At 38.4% G+C, this 24,252-nt stretch overlaps 1 long non-coding RNA gene across 8 annotated transcripts in view; it reads right to left on the bottom strand.

The window, feature by feature from the left end:
* Nucleotides 1–24,252, bottom strand: part of LOC119567118 — a 155,656-nt gene that overhangs the window by 61,852 nt on the left and 69,552 nt on the right. For 6 of the 8 annotated variants that reach the window (XR_006283801.1, XR_005226893.2, XR_006283803.1 and 3 more), the window contains exon 3: nucleotides 20,546–20,652. The exons of the other annotated variants lie outside the window; for them this stretch is intronic. This is a non-coding gene — a long non-coding RNA (uncharacterized LOC119567118). The remainder of the gene's footprint in view (nucleotides 1–20,545; nucleotides 20,653–24,252) is intronic. 8 annotated transcript variants of the gene reach the window in all.

Below are 24,252 nucleotides of genomic sequence, written 5' to 3'. Positions count from 1 at the left end.
CACTGGATCAGTTTTCATGGCAGCAGTATCTAGCGATGTGCCAAGTTGCTTGTGTGTAGCTTCAATAAATCACACACTGCAATTAATCTTTTGAACAACCTGGAGGCCATCAGAGTAGACTAAATGACCAGATCCTCTCTCTTCCGGCATTATGTGACAATGTAATATAGACAGCATCTGATGGTGGATGTCTCCGTGTTACAGGCTTTCACACTGTGTGTATGGCCCACACCTTCAAAGCATATTGGGAGTCCATGAGGTTTTGGGATAGAATTCTCCGCTTCTTCCATGGCAAAGCAAAACCTTCCACCTCCCATACCTACCACTATGGGGATTTTTGCTCTCTAAAACAAGTTTTTTTCCGGAAGAGGGCAATTCCCCCACCCCCTTCCAGCTGATTTAGAAATGTTGGTTTTGTCTTCCTCCTTACAGATCGCAAACTCTTCGGTTTCTGCCACCACTAAAGATGTAAATAAATCATCAAGATATGATCTGTTAACATATTCCAAAAATGCTTGGCCTTCATTTTTTTTAAAGCTTTAAACATCAGTTTTATTCAATAATGAATACAGCCGTCAGCTCGTAACATTTAATTTTCCCTACATTTAGCAAAGTTGGTTAACTGATACATTTTTCCCAAACAGTCTTCTTTCTGCCCTAAAATCATGCAAATCAAAGAACCACAGACTTATCTGATGTGCATAATTCCCCACAGCCAGTTCTATCATGAAATTATAAAATATTCATAATATATCTGTTTTTTTACAGAATGAATTTGGTATCCTAACTTTTGCTTGTGCTGATCTTGTTAAAATATTCTGACAAAATTGTACAGGCATGCCCAGATAGTTATTTCCATTTTATTTGCTTTTCTCTCCAAAGACAACTCCCCACCCACCCACCCACACTACATATAGAAGCAGCCTTATCTGTGACATTGGCTAGGCATATCCAGTACACAAGCTTAATGCCCTTTGCAATTCTTGTCTGAACAGTTGTTAGCAGAAGACAAGACGACTTATTTCTGTTCATTCTCTGTATAATCCACCTTATGAATTTACACCTCACCTATTCATATATTCAAGGACCTGAAATACAAAATATTTCCTGCTGTGTTTTAAGCCCACATCCTCCTGGTTACAAGATAAGAACTTAATAGCTTTGACACTGCACTGTTTTCATATTCATGCATAAGTTATGGATATAGCAACAGATCAGCACTTCTTTGTGATTCTCATTGGCTCTGGTTCGCTGCCTTAAACTGTCTGAGTCAAGGCCATGTTTTAATGCCATAGACATTCTATTCAAATACCAGTATGACCACATTTTAAAAGCCACCCTGTACCACTTCATTGCTGCAGATGTCCTTTACATCTGGCAAGGGCCGTTTCTCTGCATGTCAACAGTAATTCAGTTTAACAGCTGTCTCTTTTGACAAGCTTAGTGTCAGACTCTAAAATGACAGGGTGACAGTTTTCCTTTTCTTTAACAGAACATAGTACAAATTAACCATTTGAATGCAGGATCACTGGATGCATTTAGAACACAGTTTTCAGAGCAAGCTGGATAGGATTTAGGAATTGTTTATATTACAACCAAGGCTGTAAACCTATAGAGTTTGATAAATCAAAGCACTTTTCATGTAATGGAGATCTGTACCTGAAATCTAAACGTTCACAGTCCAGAATACCTTTAATTGAGATGAAACAGACATCTAAGGTAAACACTGGGAATTCACAAACCAGTGTGATAAGTACTTTTGCTGCATTGTATGAATACACAAGAGAATTTCCTGTATATTTAGGCAGCATGTAGTTAAAGTGCTTGTTAATATATTAGTTAATGGTACCATGTGTATCAGCTTTCAAACAGCACACAGTACACACACCATTTTCTACAAATGCTATACATACAAAAAAACCACTCAGCATAATTTGTTGAGGACTAAAGCCATGCCTGAGATAATACTGTACATCTTAATGATTAAAACCTTCTGCATAAAAACCAGAATGTGGACAGTAACAAACTGCCACAGTGATTTATGAACAACTAGTACATGCTACGGAGACTTTAATCTGGTGCAAGAGTGAGCTTTATGAGGCTGGTTGTATTAGGTTCACATAAAAGTGAATAAAAAAATATAAACATTATGCTCAACATATTTAAACTGCATATCGGTGTAAGCTCCAATGGCTAGGTGACTTCCCTTCACCATTCCTATGTTATGCAGTGGTCTGCCACAGTTAGAATGAAGGATATCTCACTGATTGGGAAGATAAGCAGCCCTATCCTTCTCCCATTGAAATCAATGGCAAAACTCCCAATCACTTCAATAGGAATAGGATCCGGTCCATATGGTTCATATTATATGATAGACAAAGCACTATACAAAATGATGAATACTTTTTCCAGTTCATTCCTGGGTAATCCGATAGATCTAACTGCACAACGAAAAACAGGAAGAGCACGCAGAGAGCTTAGCATTTAGATGCTTAAATTCATTCCACTTTGTTTGCTTATTTATTCATTGATATAAGCATGTGTGTATGGCACCCATTGCCATAGCATCTGGGTACCTCACAATATTTAAAAGACGTACATTAAAGGCTTGTTATTATCTACAAGAGGCATACACATTTATATTAACTGGAGTAGCAGTTTCTTGTTAACCTCTCAGTTTCACAATTTAACTGTGCTCTTCCTGTTTTCATTTAGCTTTTTAAAAACAAAAAAACTGACAGCTTGTTTGCACATTAAAGCAAATCTTTTAGGTCACTTCATAGCATTTTGAGGACTTGGGACAGACAAGATGAAGCAGCTCTCTTCCCTAAAGACTAATCTCTTACCTGATATGCCCTGCCTCTTCTTTTTCCTGGCCTGGGATTCATACTTCTCTTTCCAGAGGCAATTCTTTCTAACTGCCGCATACACTGTGTTATTAATACACCATCCAACTAACTCAGCTCCAAATGCTACAAACAAATAATTTGAAAGAAATGCCACTCCCATATGGAAATGTACAGGCAGTTTTCTCATTAACAACCCCAACCCTTTTGTTTTCATACACATGATATATAAACTATACAACATGGACTTAATAATTTAAAATATTTTTCTTTGCCTCCTTAAAATCCATGCCATGATTCAACCACTAATAAATCTATAGTTTAAGATGAATAGAGTACTATTCAGTTGTAAGGTTTTATGTCTACTATCTCCACTTCTTCTGAAGTGTGAAAAGGGGCTTCATATCTGTCAGTCTTTTCTCAGAAGTGACTTTCACTGCTTCCTTTAACTTTCATTAAATAAGCTTTCCACAAGCTGTAAAAACAGACACACAGAGAAAAAAATTGGCTCTCATTTAAGAGTGCTGTAGAGTCTCTTTTTGAATGAGTAATTAGAAATGTGTAAACTCTTTTATGGATATCTGAGAAGTACATGCAAAAAAAATGTGACATTCCATGTGAGTAATTCTGTGTGCTATCAAATTTCATTGTATTTAGCAGACACCAAAACTGTACAAGACCCAAAATACACATGCCCTCATAGACATGGGTTATTTGCAGAGATTGACTTAACGTACAATACAAGGAAAACATTCTAATATAATTCTAGGCCAATGGATACCCACATTCTTAAAGAGAAATCAGAGTTGTTTTGTCTTTCCTCCCATATTTATACAGATTGCAAAGATGTTGAGAGAACATAGTTTGAGTTGGGCCTTTCCAACAGTTTCCTCTTATTTTTATTGTAAATGTCAGTCATCTTTTTCATATCAAGAGTCAATCTTAGATTAGAACTTTCTGATTTTGGAATCAAGAAACAAAAAGAGAGGTAGTATGGTCCAGGTGTTAGGGTACTGGAAACCTGCTTTCCATTGCTGGCTCTGCCACTGATCTGTGTGAGCTTGGGTTAGTTACCGCACATAGCTGTTCCTCTGTTTCGCCTTCCACCCATTGTCTGTCCTGTCTATCTGTAAACCTTTTAGGGCAGAGACTGTCTTTTACTATATATGTATAGTGCATGGTAAAGTGGAGGCCCATTTTTGGCTGGGGCTTGTAGGTGCTACTGTAATATAAAATATAATAGTTCCATCACTTGCAACCAAACTTTCTCTGACAAAGTATCCCCTTCTAAACACCTTGCTCTTTATGACCCTGATCCAGCAAGGCACTTAAGCACATATGTGATTTTAAGTATGTGAGTAGTCCATTTATTTCAATGGGATTATATACTTGTTTAAAATTATGCAGGTGCTTAAGTACTTTGCTGGATCAGGGTTTATGGAATTGAAAATATCAGATTATAGCAAACCTGCTTTGAACATTTTCATAGTATTGTACCCGGTGAATTAGGAGATATGATATCTAGATTGAAAGGTACTTAGATGCCATAGTGATGAGTGTGGGATAAACACCTAGACAGAGAGATAGGTCAGAGTGTTTAAAGGCAAAATGGATAATTCTGGTTAGGTTTCTCCATACTCTCCCCAAGTCAACAAGGGCAACTGGAGCATCCCAATCAGACTTTCTGGCTCTTTACAACCTCTTTGTAACTTCTGTAGTCTTAAATCACAGAATCAATTAAATGTAGGGCTGGAAGGGACCTCAAGAGGTCATCTAGTGTAGCCTCTTGGAAGCCTATTTCAGTACTTAACAATCCGGATACTCAGAAAGTTCTTGCTAATATATAACTTAAATCTCCCTTGCTTTAGATTACACTGATTACTTCTTGTCCAACTTTCAGTGAACATGGAGAACAATTGAACACCTTCCTCTTTACAACAGCCGACTAAACATGCCCAGCGCTTTTAACATTTTCTCATAGGTCATGTTTTTGAAACCTTTTATCCTGTTTGTTGCTCTCCTCTGGACTCTCTCCTAAAGTGCGGTGCCCACAATTGGACACAGTACTTCAGCTGGTATATTGGGACAGTTGCCTCCTGTGTCTTACATACAACACTCCTGTTAATACATCCTGGAGTGATATTAAACTTCGTTGCAAATGCATCACATTGTTGACTCATTCAATTTTTGATCGAGTATACCCACCAGGTCCTTTTCAGCAGCCCTACTGCCTAGCCAGTTATTCCCCATTTTGTAGTTGTGCATTTGATTTTTCTTTCCTAAATGGAGCATTTTACACTTTTCTTTACTGAATTTCATCTTGTTGATTTAAGACCAAGTCTCTAATTTTTCAAGGTCATTTTGAATTCTAATCCTGTCCTCCAAAGTTCTTGCACCTGCTCCCAGCTTGGTGTCATCCACAAGTCTTATAAGCATACTCTCCATTCTATTATCCAAGTCATTAATGAAAAAATTGAATAGTACTGGACCCAGGACAGATCCCTGCAGGACCCCACTAGATATGTCCCCCTAGTTTCACAGCACACCATAGATGACTACATTGAGTGTGGACTTTTAACCAGTTTTGCACCCACTTAATAGTCATTTAATCTATACCACATTTCCCTTGTTTGCTTACGAAAATGCCATGTGGGACTGTGTCAAAAGCCTTACTAAACTCTAGCTATATCACATCTAACGCTTCCCCTTTCCCACTAGGTTAGCAATCCTGTAAGAGAAGGAAATTAGGTTGGTTTGGCGTGATTTGTTCTTGACAAATCTATGCTGACTATTCCTTATAACCCCTATTATCCTCTAGGTGCTGACAAACCATTTAATAATTTGTTCCAGTATCTTTCCAGGTGTTGAAGTTAGGCTCACTGGTCTATAATTCCCCAGGTCCTCTTTGGTCCCCCTTTTTTAAAAAAGTACTATGTTTGCCCTTCTCCAGTCCTCTGGGACCTCACCCGTCCTCCATGAGTTCTCAAAGATAATTGCTAAGAGTTCTGAGATTGATTCAGCTAGTTCCTTAAGTATCCTAAGATGAGTTTTATCAGGCCCTGCCAACTTGAATACATCCAATTTACCTAAACATTCTTTAACCTGTTCTTTCCTTATTTTGGCTTGTGTTCTGTTCCCCCTCCCCATATTTGCACATTACTCACATTGACAGCCATGTTAACTTTCCTTGACTGTGGGCCCTATAATCAACCCCACAGCATGAAAAGGAGTAAATCAGACTGGAAAAGGTGTAGAAGTAACCCAGTAACATTAGTAGGGGTGATGTGTGTTCCTCAGCACAATTTCCCCTTTGAGGGAGCCTGCAGATATCCCTCGCATTACCAGTGTGGCGAGCATGTGCAAGCCTGAGGCATTGTGACAGTAGGAAAGGCCAGGGCCAGATAAGCGGGAATGCTTCCCCCTCCCTCCAAACTGCTAGGATGTTTGCTTGAAAAGCCAGTAGATGTTATGTTGTGTGCACATACTGTGCACTATAAATAGTAATGTCTTATATGCTTCTCTGCATGGAAAAATCTACAGGAGGGAAAATAGTCTAAAATCTGTGTACATTTCGAGATAAAAAAACCAGACTCAGACTCTTCTCTGTGGAGAAGCTGTGTACAGGGGGTATGGCCTATAACCACATGCAGTCTGAGGAGCCAGGGGAAAATCAGGTTCCAGCACCATGATGCTTAGGTCATTTGTAAAGAGGGCTTGCCCCTCTCCACTGCTGCCCAGCCTCACCATTCTCCTGGAAAAATGCAGCCGTTTGGCTTTCTCCGCTACAGCTGCAAACTCGCCCCCTCTCTGAGGAAGATCAGAGTTACAGGGGAGAGTTATGCTGCATTATGCAAGCAGCATTAAACTATCACATGGTTTCCCACTCCAAAACCTGCCCATGTTTAAGGGGAGCCTGCCCTGAAGAGCAGCTGCTCACAGACTCCATCCTCCCAAATTATCCTACCCCTTCCAAATCCCACAGATCCCCAGCATGGAAATCCTTCCACCGCCACCTGAGGAGAGGGACAAACTCCTCCAAGTAATCATTCCTTCCTTGCTTGCTTTTGAGATACCTGAGTCCCTTATTTTCTATACTCTGCCCACCCTACTTGGAGTATAGGGCCCAATATGAAAATTCAACAGCTAAAACCACCCTACTGTTGTATATTATGTGAGAAAACAATGCCTTCATTTCTGTTTTTTCAAGCTGCTAGTCAGCATGAGTTATCTGGCAGAATATTAACATGTGCAACTGAGCAAGGTCTGGTATAAAACCAACCACAAAGTAAATCTATTGAAGTGGAATAGCAAAAGACATGAGAAAAGAAAGGGGTTCCCACATAAGGGGATATAAAGTATTTAATACGCTCCAGAATCATCAACGAGATTGGAAGATAGGAACAATGTATTGCTTTGTTGATATCTTTTTTCAGTTTAATAATCTACAAAAAATTGCAGTATATCTGTAGCACATTTTCTGCTTTCTTTAAAATACCTCGCTCAAATTTCAAACATTTTAACTCCCGGGTCAAATCAGCTCTCTCTTTCTCTCTGTCACATTGATAAATGGATCTATTTAAATTTTTATCATGGGAAAACTCTCTTTCTTGTGTCTTTTTCACTATCAGATTTCATGCACAAGATAACATAACACGTATTATTTTTGTTACGTTATCCAGTGCAATAAAAATAAATTGAGTCGTGATGGCACAGATGTCATTGTGGAATGGTTGTGTTCGGTTTACAGAGTTAGAGTGTGTCTGTATGTGGTGTAAGGAGGGTCAGTCACTGATTGATATAACAGTGAGATTAAATGTATTATTAACCATTAAACAATAACATACCAACTCTTAGTTAAACTGCATAACTGCATTACTATTGTACCCGTATAATTCAGTCTGACAAATAAGATTGTCCAATCAAACATTAGTACAACACATAGTAGCAACTGAGTTTCCAGATCTATATTACCATTAGAAACTGGGGGGTGCCCATGGGTACAGTAAACCAGTGACCCTATGGCAATAAGGCTTCTTTCATCCTGTAGAACTAGAAGGTGGGTGAGTACTTCCAAGAGTGATCTTATATTGCACGTGAATTGGTGTACCCAGCACTGTCGTTATCATGCCTGCACAGAAGTACCTTTTTAAAGGAGAGAAAGTACTTCTGGGAATAATATGCAAGGAGAAAGTGCTCTTCAAGTAAACAAAGGCCTGAATACAACATTATACAACCCATCCACAAATTGCAGCATATCCCTATGTTAGTAAATAAATAAGTTAGAGGATTTCAATACCTTTTTGCACGTACCCTCATAAAGAACTAAAGAACTAAAGCAGGTTCTATATGAACCACCAAAGCTTAATCTTTCTTGGCAATCTGTTTCTTCTTAAAGGAAAGTAAGAAAAAGTAATGCAAAGTCAACTAATTTCTAGGTATTATTCTAAAGAATTATCTGGCTTTTCTGCCAATAATCAAAACCAAAATATAGTTAAAGAGCCTTAATAACAATAAGCATTTTATATACTTAACCTATATGCTTAACCTTTACCTAATAATGTTAAGAAAATGCCTAATGCTACGGCTACTGTAAAGATAGAAAAACAGATACTAAAGGAATATAGTAGTATTTAATGACAAGTTACAAAGAGTGCTGAAAGAAAAGCAAGTGAGAAAGGTTAAATAAAAACTATAGTACTTGCAATCTTTCTACATTAACTTCCAATAACTAGAGAATACAATTCTTCCATATATGATTTGATTTCCTGATCTGTGCATTAAATATTTACTTCTAATTATAAACTTATGTGAGATCCAAACAAAAACTAATTTGCATTATTAATGATGCAAGAAATGTGATGTTTAGTCTCTTAAGATTTGTAATAAAGAGGAAAATGTTAGAGATTTACTTTCCGTTTTTCATTTTACAAGGCGAGTTTAAAATGATAAAACTTATTTAATTAACCGAGGCTCCACTTATGAATTACTTGTTCCTGCCAGCAAGGATGTTTAAAAAAAAACTCTGAAATGAGGCTGAGACTACAAAGAGTCCATTTTCAGCTTCAGAGTCTCAAGGGAAAAATCAAAGGGTTTCTTTCTTTCAACAGTTTGGGTGAGATGATATTTTGAGATGTTGACAGCTGCCAAACTGCAAAAACAGTGAACCACCAAAATGAAATCTTTTTTTATCTTTCTGAATTTTTCTCAGTGTTCAGCTTGACTTTCTTTACAACTTTTGACTGAATATTTCTGTTGTGCTAAGGAACTTTTACTGTCCATATAATTGTATCTTTTACATCTGGCTAGAAATGGGCCATATTCTCTATTATCAAATACCACCGGTGATTAAATCTTTTTTTAAATAAGTCCTTACATAATTTTTTATTATTATTTTTAATGGTAACACCAACAGGTCCCTAATCCGTGTCCCACAGTGATGAACACTGCACAATACAATACAAGAGATAGTACCTCTTCCAAAGAGTTTTCAGTCTAAACATTTAAGGTCTTGATCATGCAATATACTGCACATGGGTAGACGCCTACATCCACATGGAGCCTCACTGACTTCAATGGGGTTCTGCCCACGTGCAGTGCATCATAATGTCGAGAACTAAAATTGTGTACATTCACGTGAAAAACTGATCAGTTTCTTAATTGCCATCATTATTATAAACAGTTATTTGTTTCACACTGATCATGGAAACAATTTGCAGTGGTTAATGGTATAGATGTATCCTCTTGGATTCTTACTATGTTTAGATGCATACAACAGATTTGTAAGCAGATTTGTTCAACTAAGCTAATTGACATAAAATTAATAATCTTTATCCCAATAAATTAAGCTCATTACTTTTAAAAAACTTTTCTATTTGTACCCAATATAAACTGTACCATAATCTACTTATGAAATAGAAAAAGATTCCATTGATCAGACTGATTCATTAATTTCAGAAGAGACCACTCCTAGGAAAAGTAGACACAAGTACATGCATGTGAAATACACACACACACACACACACACAAAATGTGTCTTCATTATGATTTTTATTTAATCTCTTTTACTTGTAGCTCTATTTTTATGGCATGAGGGATCTTGGGAGATTAGTGGGAGCCTTTACTTATTTCTTCTGTTTATTGTGTCATATTATTCTCCATTGTCCAATGTCTTGCTGATCCCTGTGTTTCTCCTTCTTCACTAATCCAGCTTTCCTCAACATCTACCACTGCTAAGCCCTGGCCCACACATTAGTCACCCTGATTATTGTAACCTTCTTCCTTCTGGCCTCCCATCTCCCCCATACTATACAGTCTATCCAAAATACCACTTCTAAAGTAATCTTCCTCCTCTCACTTCTGACCATATTTTTCCTGCTTCTCATATACATTCATTGACCTCCTGTCCTTAACCATTAAAGTTCAGTTCTTCTCCTTTACCTACAAGGGCCAGCATAGTCTCACCCTCAACTATACACTCTATTTTCTTTTCCCCCTCCTCCTTTTTACACTCCTCTTACTCCTCTCTCTTTACTGCTACCTTTCTCACTGTCTACTTCATGTCTTCACTCTTGCTGCCATCCCATGCCTGGAACACTAAATCTCTACCCTTTCTCCAAGCATCCATTCTCCTCCTTCAAATCATTCCTTAAAATCTGTCCCTCAAGAATTCTTCCTGGCTTCTCCTCAAATGATCCCTCACAGCCCTTTTTTACATGGTCTGTTGTACTGTGTCATGTCTTTGTGTGCTCTGTCTACCTCAGGGCCTGATCCTGCAAACACCGGTCATCACGCATAGGTCCCTAACATTAAGTATGTGAGTTGTCCCATTCGAGTCAATTGGAATTTTGTCTGATCAAGAAGTTAGTAAGAAATGTAGTATTTGTCCTGTTCACATTAAGTCCCTTTAACCTCTGCTTCTCCAGGAAATAGAAATTAAATTTCTCTCTCCAATGTGGAAGGCCAGAGAACTTGGTTGGCCAATTGGTTGGCCTCCTGCTTAGTTTTGTTTTATCAGTCAGTCTGATTTCTGGAATATTTTGTCATTGCTGTGCTCAGCATGAATAAACATAGAATCATAGAAACGTGGGGCGGAAAGGGATTTTGAGAGGCAGCAAGTTGAGCCCCCTGGTGGTGGTGAGGCAGGGCCATGTAAGCCTAGACCATCCTTGACAGGTGTTTCTCCAACCTGTTCTTAAAAACCTCCAATGATGGGGCTTCCACAACATCCTTTGGAAGCCTGTTCCAGAGTTTAACTATCCTTATACTCAAGAAAGTTTTTCCGAAAGCTCCCTTGCTGTATATTACTCTGATTACTTCTTGTCCTACCTTCAGTGGACATGGAGAACAACTGATCACCTTCTTCTTTATAACAGTCCTAAACCATATTTGTTATCAGGTCCCTCCTCATTCTTCTTTTCTCAAGACTAAACATGCCCAGTGTTTTTAACCTTTCCTCATAGGGCAGGTTTTCTAAATCTTTTATCATTCTTTGTGCTCCCTTCTGGACTTTCTCCAGTTTGTCCACATCTTTCCTAAAGTGTGGTGCCCAGAATTGGACATAGTACTTCAACTGAGACCTCACCAGGGCCAAGTAAACCAGGACAATTACCTCTTGTGTCTTACATATGACACTCCTGTTAATAGACCCCAGAATGGTATTAGTCTTTTTCACAACCTCATCACATAGTTAACTTATGTTCAATTTGTGATCCACTATAAACCCCAGATCCTGTTCAGCAATACTACTACCTAACCAGTTATTTCCCATTTTGTAGTGGAGTTTTCCTTCCCAAGTGTACCACTTGGCACTTCTCTTTACTGATTTTCATCTTGTTGATTTCAGACCAATTCTCTAATTTGTCAAGGTTGTTTGAATTCTAATCTTATCCTCCAAAGTGCTTACAACCTCTCCCAGCTTGGTGTCCTCTGCAAATTTTATATGCAGATTCTCCACTCCATTATCCAAGTCACTAAAGAAAATATTGAATAGTACAGGATGCAGGACCTCTTTTGAACTTCTAAGTTTCACCACCATCATACACACGGCAGGGCAGGATTTCTGTAACAAAGGTAGTACGTGCTATGTGTACGTATTCATCTTCTTTAAAGCAGAGCAAGTATTTTTTAGGAAATAAAAAAGAATAATTTCTGTGAGCTCAGTTAATGACCCTCAGAGACGTCATCAACTGTATTTAATTTTAGGAAAGGTTTATGATCACATTTTACATTTAATTTAAAAAATAGTCAAGAAACTGAGGTAGAAAAGCTAGCCACTGCAGCTGTTCAGTAGTTTTTTTAAACAAAACTTTTACAAGAGTTATCATGAGGACTTAAAGCATATGTGCAGCAGCCACAAAGACATGGGGGGAAGGGGCTATTCCCAAAGTAGTCTTTATGGAAGGCCAATCAAGGTCAATGATCCATTGACTATGTAGTAGTTGTACCATAAACTATGATGGGTGTGTATGAAAATAAACTTTTAGAGAAGTGTCTAAGCACAGAGGAAAGAATGTAACCACATTGAGAGAGTTCTTACAAACATCCAAAGGAAATCCAAAATATTTCCACTTCCAAATATCTCTCATTACATTGTAACCCTCCTGCACTAACATGACATCATTTTCTGGGGGCTGTAAAGTCTCTCAGAACAACACAAAGAATTGTACAGGTAAGGCTTTGTGATACAACTTTAAGGTGGTAGTACACATCAAGACACTGATGTTCAGTACATGGGGATTTAACTGAGCAACTGAAGCACATGCCAGTGGGAGTCATATGCTGAAAATGTAGCCTCAGGTTCTTAACTCCAAGTGCTATTCCATTTTTTTAAGATACTAGCAGGATTATTCTCACAGTGGAACAAACTTGGTACAAAGAACATTTATTGAATACTGCTCCCATTGAAGTCAGTGGGAGTCTTGCCACTCATTTCAGTGGGAGCAGGATGTGTCCATTATGGCCCAATCATGCAGTTACATTGTAGGCAAAACTCCCATTGACTTCAATAGGTCACAGACAAGAAGGAATTTAGTTTGAATCTCATTATTCATACTCCCCTTGTTATAGCACTAGACCTTTGTATTTGAAAAAATCTGTCAATCCAGCTATTTTGTGCGTGTGTGTTTGAACCTGAATTAAAAGTTATAATCCCTGGATATGTGACATCAAAGTGTGTTGTAAGGAATACTATTGGGATGTCGCAAATTTTACACTCACGCTTCAACACAGGATTAAAAATGGAAGAGAAGATGGACAATGAGGACCCAAATCCCATTGAAACCTGATTAACTGACACAAGGGATAAGGCAAACTATGAACAACACAGGACAGGTGAGTAGATTTTAAATAAGAATGTTTTTGGCACATGTAATTCCTCCTTTAAATGTTGATGAAACATTTTTGTTTATCTCTAAATTTTACTTACAGATCATTTCTTTTGCATATATACTCAGTACAAGCTTCAATGAAAGTTAAGGGTGCTTGGCACATGTCTACCTAAAGCATGTCTGCTTATATGTTATTCTTGCTTACTAAGTACATTTACAACTAAAGATGAAAACAGGAGGCATAAAAAGAATGTGCTGTATAATATCTTCAGTGTTCTATGAAAAAAGCTCATCCTATAGAATTACGATTTCATTGCAACCCAGGTACTATAGCTCCGACTCAAGATGTATCAATTGTCAGTTATGACTAAGCAAGCCTTCTATTAGATCTAAGAGTGTTACTTTGTTATTTGCCAGAGTAGAATGTCTTTTAAAACTATTAAAAGGACCCAGAAAATTAATTTTATCATCTGTAAAATTCTTTGTGCCAATGCAATCAGTTGCACATTTACATATTTTAATAAAACACTAATTATGAATTAATTCTTTTCACTTGCTTGAGTTGCAACTACTTTTAACATTAACAGAAACTGGTTTTATTCTCTCATTTATTTATACAGTGTGCTCATCATCACTGACTCCAATTTCAGTGATGCCACCACTGTCTGCACGTCATTTACGACAAACGCTCCCATGAAGAGAATACCGGGGGTCCCACTGTCTCCCGAATGGGATTAACCTGCTCAAGGCAGTGGAAGTTCCATGACTTTCAACTCCTTTTCCTACCCATTTCTCCATTGCCACCACCCTGAAAGAATTAGAAGATTTAACTACCTTTTTTGTTAGATACCTCATGACCTATGAGACAGAGACCATTTTCCTTATGTCCCTTTGTTCCCCTGTATTGCCCAATCCCATTGGCCCCTACCATCCTTGGAGAGAACTGCTCCTGCAGGAGTCATGCTTCCAAAGGTTCCCTGACCATGTCTGTCCCCTCCAGGAGGAGTGCAGAGTGGAAGGCAGTACAAGCTATATTACTGAGCCATGCTGATCTACAGGTTTGAGGGAAAGGGGGGAATTCAGAAAAGCACAAATGGCTCCCTACCCCCTCCAGCTTTGCAGAGGCCAAACCACCACAGTGGCACTTCAGTGGGCCTGGTGGGAGCAGTCAGCGTGTGCCCAGGCAGAACTCTTCACTTTCACCAGCACAGGATCCCCTCCGCACATGGAGATAATTATTCCCCTCCCCCTGCAGTAACTTACTTCATAGCCTTTAACATATATTGATTATAGTGACTAGACTCCTAAAATCAAGAACACTGATCACGAACATACTCATTTCTATTTAAAATAGTGGCATGCATGTTTGTTATGTTTCACCTGGTGATGACATCAAACAATTGCCTTCCGAGAGGACATAAAACTAATTTTATATTAAGACAAACCTGTGTTGTTCTCTTGAAGTCAAGTCTGCATTTTTGATTTTATGGGAAACTTTGAATCATGCTTATAGCTGGGATTGAGCTTCTGTGATGTGTGCTAATCTCGTATCACTTTTGGAGATTTAGAAAGTTATATAATCCACCTGGGGTTTAAAATTGAACATAAATCTGTCAATTCTCATCTCTCTCAAGAAATTAGACCTACCATAAAGAGAGCCCTGTTTCCATTTACTTGGTTTCTTTTTCACATCTCTGTCACACAGGGTTGCCAGCACGGACAGCGTGGGTACTAGCACTCCATCAATGGAAACCTTCATTTTAATTTTGGTTAGATCTAATGAGACAATGAATATTCCAGCGTCAGCTCTGAGTAAACTGAAGGGGTTTCACCTCAGAGACCCCTCTTTAAACATGCCATGCAGACAGGCACATACAGAATAGTAAATAATTTAGCAGCAACAGCACAAGGACACCTGGTGTTTGTAGCTTCCAAGTTCAGGCAATCCAGCCCGATGCATATACGACCGTGTTTCTGGTCTTTTGAAGAGCAGCAAAGGTATTATTTATCTCTTCACACCTGGCTTTGCAACTGAGAACAACTGGGAAAAATGTGGAGCTTCAGCAAACTGTCTGCCAACTCTAGGGGGAAAAGTCCCACTGGGTTCACTATAGTCACCCATCAGGGCTCCACTAAGCTCACCAGAAACAGAAGGAATCTGTTAAAAAAACAATATTCGTAATTGGCTGCATCTATTTTTCTTATTACTTTTTTAAAACCTAAATAATGTTTTGCGGCTCCAGAGCACCTTTTGTCTGAGACATTGGAAGAAATTTTTTAAATGTTCATTTAACTCTGTGAGGTAAACGCTTTCATCCCCATTTTTCAGGGCGCAGGATGTGGCTGCGTTAACATTGCTATAAGAACCTTCGCTTTTTGGTTTCTTGACCTTAGATGACTTCCACCTGGAACCTCAGCATCACACTAATAAAAGGTTTTATATTTTAATATCTAGTCATTATTGGTTTTTTCAGACTTGTCAGTGCTCTCCTGTTTCTTCAATCTCTTCACCAACTTGGCAGCCATTTGGTATTTTATGCTGCTTTTCTCATACTGTGCTGTTGCACGTTTCAAGTTTCCAGTCAGACACCAAATACTTTCCTCCTTTCCTACTGCTGTTAACACTATGAGGATCAAACAAACACTAAACTGTTTTCTCACAAAATAATCATTAAGCATATCTTGTAGTTCAGTTCATGTGACACCTGAATATTTGCTTCATTAATAAGTAATTTGCAATTAATTCACGAAGTCATTTCTAAAAGAATGTTCTGCTGTCACCATGCTTTTAAAGTGGCAAAACAGTACTTAATTTCTGACAAAACTTCAGTGGAAGTTGCACATATGCCTCTAAGGGCAAAATTTCACCTTTGATGAGGAATGTCCCCTCGATGCAGGAATACAGATTCCATTCATTGTAATGGAGATTATATATACATCTTCAGCAAAGTATGTATTTAGTTAGAAATTTGTATCAGGCATTTGGGTGCTTTATATTACCTCATGAAATTATTATTTACAACATTCAGTTAAAAAGCTTATATTTAGTAAAAGATCAATAATAGAAGATCCTGTTCACTAAATGAATCAGACAAACCCCCACCACAAACTATTCAGCTGATCTACTTTCAGTCAAAAGCTTCAACCAACAATTATGCCTTATGTTGTGCCCTGAAACTCAACAAAAGTCCAGCTCAAGTAGGCTCCTGAGGTTTCACAAAGAGTGGAATCTAAGGAGAATGTTCTGCTGCTGGTCACAGACAATTTAAAATTTTGGCATCGACAGTGAATGTAACCCAGTGTGGATCATAACTCCTGCAATGGGATATAGGGACAGGGTCATTTTCTTACATTAGAGGTCCCAGGCCATGCCATGCTTTACAGATCACAAATAACACCTTGAATTACATGGGGAAGCAAGTGTGAACAAGTAGCTAGAGCACAGGATGGAGCATTGACAATTTAAGAGATCCATAATATAATGGCTTGTTCCATCTCTGTTTTTTCAAGGATAATTCCAAATACAGTGTATTGTATTAATCTAGTCTTTAGGATACAAAAGTATGGTGATCCATCACATGCTGACGCAAGGTCCACATCAGACAGGAAAATCACAGTCCCTGGGCCAGTCATAGACATTTAATGGCACTGTGTGCCAGAACTGACATTTAAGATTCCAGAAGCAATGCTGAAATCCAATACAACTCTGAGACTGACCCTCATTGACAAAGGGGCAGATTTTCAAAGGCAGAAGTGGGAGTTAGGCACCCAACTCTCATTGACTTTTCAATGGAAGTTGGGCACCTAACTGCTCTTTGTGTCTTTGAAAATCTCCCTCAAAGGCTGGATATCCTCAATAGAAGTCATACTCACTGCACTAACCTATTCCTTGAGAAGCTTTCCCCAACTACATACATCATTCTTGAGCTGCGAAGAGAGGCAGTGACAGGCAAGCACTTATTAAAGGATTTTTGAAATGAGTTGGAGTTAGGCACTGAAGGGATTAGGTTTGTCAATTCATATTTAGTGGACTAATCTGAAAGAAAAAAGTACAGAGCAAATCAGGTGTAGGACAAGCAGCTAACCACTAAGTGAAACCTGGAGTTTGGGGTAACTGACATAGAAAACAAGCAATTCACTAAGTAGGGTGGCCTGTCCTCTTCATTATTTATCACTCCTCCAATTTTTGTGTTGTCTGTAAACTTTATCAGTGATGATTTTATGTTTTCTTCCAGGTCATTGATAAAAATGTGCAATAGCATAGAGCCAAGATTAGGTGGTCTATTGGTCTGACCCAGTATAGCAGTCCTTATTTTCCTACATCATTTCCATCTACTTTCAGTTTACTCAGTTTGATGAGTCTGCAAAACTTTGTAAGCAGTGATGTCAAAGTGTGCTGACATCTAACAAACCAGTATGGACACTTCTTGAGTCTGTAGCTAACACACAAGGAGCTCTTCAACCATAGATCCCAACACCATCTCTGTGCTAAAACCCCATATCTAAAACCTGGCCACTAGAGATCAAGGACACTCATGACCTTAAGTAGCAATTACAGCTGATCCCACATCACCTTCTCAATAACCTTCCACTAAAACGGTAGGTTAGAGGTTTGCCAGTAATCAGTAATCCCCTAAAGGGGAGATATACAGTACTAAAGCAACAAATCTTTACTCAGTAGAGTGGCAGCAATGCAGAAGAGAAAAATAATTCCTTAAAAAGCAAACCACAATACTTAAAAAATAATGTAATATAGGAATGAGTAATTAATATCCAGTGATTGCAAAATTGAGATACTGGCAATACCTACATATTGTATTTGTGAATATATGGACATGAAATTTGCTGACAATAATTCCACTAAAATGGAAAGATTTTCTAGTTTAGGGTATGTGGGGGAAAGAAGATTGTTTGTATTAAGCGTTCGTTGTAGGCGTGAATGGACTTAGCATTAAGCTAGTCAAAAAAAATCAACTTTTTAATTTTTCAATAAAAAGGGTGCAATTTTCATGATTTTTTTAGTGAAAAATTTCCCCATTTTTCAAGCAACTGTAGCTTAGCAGTATATACCATATGTCCATAACCTGTTTATGGGAATCCTGAAATATTCATCACTTTAATCTCTTCAACAGAGACTCACTAAAAGTTTCCTGTATGTTGTTTGTATGTCCTATATAACAAATGTTAGAAGACTGTGTGCAATTTACAACCTCATAGCCTGACCCAGTTCCCAGTAAAATCAACAGAAAGAAGACCACTAATGCCAATGGGAGCTGGATCAGTCTCTTTCTGCAGAAACCGTACATCCCCAACCATGTTTTCAGTGGAGGAAAAGATCCTACAATATGTTATATTCTTGATCTTTCCATGGGAAATGAGTGTAAATGTATGAAGGACAAAAACTGAGCATACAGTAGAAATAAAATATACTTCCAAGTAGAAATTACGAGATTATTAAATACTCTGAGTAAACCTACAAAATGCTAGCGATATAATGAAATTGCGCAAATACACTTCCAAATCCAATTATAACAATGGAGTAGTGATTATATAGTTGCTTTAACAGTTAAAATAAAATATGTTACTAGATAAATGTTTGTACTCGAAAGACATTATTAGATTTTCTTGCATTTATCCACTGTAGTGTGCACAACCAGCCCTTGAAGCCAGAGACAGATAGAAAATAACAGAGGAGAGAGATTGAGTTCACTTGCTAAATATAGCTAGTAACAACTGAGAAATTTCAACTCAAAAAGATAAATAGAGAGAGACCAGATACCAGTACATGACTTGCACAGCAAATCAAAATACTGCCTCTTCTTTACACTCAGAGCTCTACCAGAATTAGTAAATTTTAAAACAACCAGATCATGACACAAATAAAACCGAAAACGACTCAGTGAAGAAATCAAAACATCCCAGAGAAAACAAAAGAATACCAAAAAAGAACCAATTATTCCAACCATCAATATTCCTCCGTAGACTGATGGGCAGAAAGATACATAGAGTAAGATAGAAAGAATACAATCATGCCTATCATTTAACAGAAAAGTGATACTTTTCTGGAACAGTTGGGAATGGACTCACTTACTTTGTTTATTTGAATAGTCACTTGATGGAAATCCATCATGTCAAAGAATGAACATCTACTTTAAAATGTAAATGCTTTGAAGCTTGTAAATATTCTGGAAGCTCATTTAAATCTGAGCAAGCTAGAAAAAGCAGAAATACATGCCCTTTATTACAACTGTTTCATTTCTGATTTAAAAGTAAAATAACTCATCTCCTGTTCGCTTGTTCTGACTACTCTTTGCAATTTTTAAATTGTCTGATGACTTTAAATGTATAGGTTTCAGAGTAACAGCCGTGTTAGTCTGTATTCGCAAAAAGAAAAGGAGGACTTGTGGCACCTTAGAGACTAACCAATTTATTTGAGCATAAGCTTTCGTGAGCTACAGCTCACTTCATTGGATGCATCTGATGAAGTGAGCTGTAGCTCACGAAAGCTTATTCTCAAATAAATTGGTTAGTCTCTAAGGTGCCACAAGTCCTCCTTTTCTTTTTAAATGTATAGGGTTGTGTGAAGGAAGAGGAAGTTACACATAAAAGTTGCCAGGTTATCTAAAGAAAGCCAGCGTCACTTTCCACAAAGCAATATATATTTTTTACTTTGTGTCTTTCTGTTTCTCTTCTCCTTCTGTTCCTATACTCAATCCCATCACTATTCTTTGCCTCTGGAAAAAGCAGGATTAATTTAACCAACAGGTTCATGACAATCAATTTTATTTTTTCTTATTATGTAACCACTAATTCATTCAACACAGGCCATGTAACATTCTTCCGATGGTAATGACGGTTTTTTGGTCACACACTCACCTGGGCCAGAAGAAATTAACTCGGAGACTTCAGTAACACAGTCAGATACTCTGGTAATAAGCACCACATAAATACACAGATAAGGACAGATTAGATAGACTTTGTGTCCCTTTCCCAATCTCTATGAGCTACCCAATCTCCTAAGACTCATGGGCTCTACACTTTCTCAGAGTATATATATGACATGCTAAAAACATAAAAGAAAATCCTGGTTGTAACATACTGGGCTGGCTGTTGAGGATTTCCATGGGGACAGAGAAAAATAGTCCCCACAACAAGACAAGGAATGGCAGCTGAGCTGTGCTGCAGGCACCTATTCCAACCTTATGACTGAAGTAAGCTTTGCAACCATTTATATCCATGTCCTCCTACGTGGAAGATCAACAGGCAGTGGATCCAGGCAGTGGTTGCTCAGCAGGCCTGTCCTGTCTTGAACAGCTGGTGCAGCTGGCAACTAGGAATGGACCTGGGCTATGTAGTGCACTGGGGGGTACATACCTCTGTGTAGTCTTCTAAAAATTGTCCGGAAATCTCCCCCATGGTACCACCTCACGAAAGTTCATCTTGTACCCTTGGCAGAGAGGGCAGGGTTTGGTGCTGTGTCCCTAAACAATGTGGCAATCTTTGTTATAAACAATAAAGTATTTTTTTAAAAGCTGCTAGTTAAACAAATTTCACACAAAAGTTTACTTGAATTAGGTGTTGCTGTATCTGAATATTCTGGGGATTGCAAATCCATTTCCTTCACCTAACACACACCCAACAAATAGCCCTGTGAAATTTTCTTCTGATGCTTTGACAGGCTGATGAACCAGCCTGTTTTCTCCCACCCACCAAAGAGCAACCATTGTACAGAACATCTTTGAGAGCTCTACAGCACTCCCTGACATAAGGGAGTAAGGTTTGTTTCATGTTTTCCTTCTGATGGAGTATTCATCTTCAAAGCATCTTACATATGAGAGGGGAGCCTCAGAAGCATATATGGGGCAATTCAAAGAGTTTTACATGGAACAGGAGGGGGTTCCCCTTCAAAGTTTCAGTCTTGCATCTGCCAGAGAAGAGCAGATTCAAAACCTAAAAGGTCACTGCTCCTAGCTGCAGCGGGACCTGATATTCAGAAGACTCCAACTAAAAATAAGGGATAGTTATACACTGTGATGACCAAAGCTTCTAGGCAATGCTCTTTCTCTCTCCCTCACACACAGAGCACTGCCTCCCTTAGAAAAAAATTGATAAAAACTGTAGGAGACATAATGGGCTCCAGACAGCTGAACCTCTACCCAGTGCATCCTCTTGGTATGAATATAAACGTTTTTGGTACACTGGAGAACTGCACAGCTCTGTTGTCCAAATTACCTTGAACAAGGCAATGGGGTTTAATTTATACAAAATGTAGCATAAAGAGTAAAGAAATCCACAGATTTTTGATAAATTATTTCAGCTTTAAGTTAAATCACAGGATGGATTTTACGGTATGACACATTGAGGAAATATTCCATGTATTGCCTAAATTATTATTACTACTAGTTGTATTACAATCTTATCTAGCATCCATAACTGAGATCATGGCTCCATTATGCTAGGTGCTGTACAATTACAAAGTCAGAGATCGTCCCTTTCCCACAAGTTTACAATCTAAACAGCTGATGACGGAGAAATTGAGGGAGAAAGAAAGTGTAATTAGCCTGATTTTACACATAGGGAACTGAGATATAGAGAGATTTAGGCTTTGTCTTCAGGCATATTTGCACCAATTTAACCACAGGTGTAATTTAATATCTGCAATTTAAAATCTATTTAGTTTAACCAATACAAAAGACTCTGTGGATACTCTTAAAACAATATAAACCTGTTTTTTATTAATTTAACTTAAGCCAATAGGGAACAGATTTAAGCTAAACCAAACAAACCACTCTGAAACTGAAATTAGAGTGTCTACATAGGGTTTTCCACCAGTTTAACTAAATTGGTTTATAAATAATTTAGGTTACACCGTGCAACTTCTCTGTGTAGGCAAGACCTACGTGATTTGTCTAAGGGCATACAGGAAAGTCTATGGCAAAACCAGAATTTAAACTCAGATCTCCTGAATTCCAGTTCAGTGTTTTAACAATAAGTACTTTATCCAATTAATTGGAAAGGAAAGGTTCTCAATTGCACATATCATAAACCCACAATTTAATATCATGTGATTGGCAGCATCTGCTGTGCAGATGGCCAGGATTTGAACAACAAAGATGTGGTAAATCAGGAGTAGTTGCATTACCAAAGCTGTGTGGAGAAGCTTCCACATCATCTCTGTGGTTCAGGCCAACACTATTATCTCCATACCTCCATGAGCACTGAATTCAATGACAAATCTTCACAGAGTTAGTCATTGTTGTCAATAAATCTCAATATCCTTAAGAAGGGTAAGAGATTAACAGAATAGAATCATACCCTTGACAGAGAGACAGACAATCTCACAGCTGTATCCCCATTTCCTCTGCAATGAGTAAAGAATGATCAGTGCCCCCTACCCTTATCAGAAGGTTGGTTCCATCTAAGGGAGTTGTTCCCTTCATTCGAAGTTGCACCTCTCTATTCCTGTCACTGCTCAGCTAACATTAGCCACTTCTCTGTCTCGTCATACCATTTCACTACAGTCTGTGAAAAAACAATCTTTGATGTAGCTCCTACCATCTGGAATAGCTTTTCTGTATTTCTCCCCTGCATTAGCACTCCATCTATTTTCAGTTCTCAGTTAAATATACAGTACCTTTTCTTGCTCCCTATTACTCTATATTTCTCTCTGCCTCCACTATTATTTAATGTTTATTTGTAACTGTTTAATTTAAATCTGTAACACACTTCGGAATACTTTTTGCCTGAACGGCACTATACCAATATAGTTGAATTATACTTTGTGTGGAATACTTTTTTTATTTTTTAACTGCAAATAACATCTTTTAAGTCTTCAACATTATTTTCATTGTCATATGCTTCATTTACTTCAGTGCTGTCTATGACATTTCAGATTCAATGTATTTACTTCAAGTTGGGTTTTTAAAGGTGGACTGGGATGGATCATGGCCTTTTCCTTCTCTTTTGTAACCTTTGTTCTATCAAATTTTCATTTGCATCTAGAATTGTATATTTATTATTGCTTTAAATTGACTTGTCAAATATGCTAGGATTTGTGGGACAATTCCAATTGTTTAGCATTAATGTAATGACCTCACTACACATTAAGCGGTGGGGGCCATTTTCAGGTTTGTTGGAAAAGGTGTGCTCCTCGTTAAGGGCTAGAGAGCCAGAGAGTGACTTGCAGTGGCTGTTCTATACCAGGTCAGCGTGTGGACACTGATCCATCCCCCCGCACCAGGTGACCGAATGAGACTGGGGGACTATTTAGGTTCACACAGATGCAGGAAGAGCCCTCTTTTACCTGGACCAGGCAGAGCAGCTCAGCAAAGTAGTGAAATACCAGGTACGTCATAATCCACTGTGGACATTACTCCTCTCATGGGGAGGCTGGGAAGGAATTTTTTCCCCTCACCAACACATTGGCCAAATCAAGGTGAAGATTTTTCATCTTCCCTGCAGTGGGTTGGTAGCTTTGTTGGGGCAGACATGAAAAGGGGGTTGGGCTGTGAGGTCATAACTCGTTATGTGAGCATGGGGCAAGTGTCCAGTGCAGGTACTCCATAGGGAAGCGATACAGTGATAAGATAAAATGGATTGACAAAGGATTTAAAGGAGTTATTCTTTAAAGGAGCAGAAACTGGGGTGAAAGGGTTGAGGCTCCTATGACTGGTACAGCAGGGAGTCAACCCCCTGCTCCTTTATAGTCCCCCCTTTAAACCTCATTTGAGTGGGTAGGGGGGCAAGGCCCAGCAGCATGTTGGCTGGGAACCAGAATGGGTAAAATGGGAGAACTGACAGCAGCTCCCTTCCAAGTAAATGTAAATGATTATGAAAATATCTGCACTGTACATTTGTATCTGCTGGATCCTCCCAGGCATTTAGGAATAAAGTTGCAGTCTAATCAAACCACATCCAGTGTCTCCTGTCCTTTGTCTGAGCCAGCATAGCCAGACAATGTGTTGAATGCATTGCATATTATCTGTTGCCATATACATTTTCATTTGCTATCAGATACAGCTGGTATTTCATAAAAGCTGTATAATGATCATATAATTATTTTAACACTACTGGGACACACC

The sequence above is a fragment of the Chelonia mydas genome, chromosome 9 (genome assembly GCF_015237465.2).
Source record: "Chelonia mydas isolate rCheMyd1 chromosome 9, rCheMyd1.pri.v2, whole genome shotgun sequence".
Classification (NCBI taxonomy): Eukaryota; Metazoa; Chordata; order Testudines; family Cheloniidae; genus Chelonia; species Chelonia mydas.
Note: the sequence above shows the minus strand (reverse complement) of the source record. Positions and strands in the feature narration are given on the sequence as shown.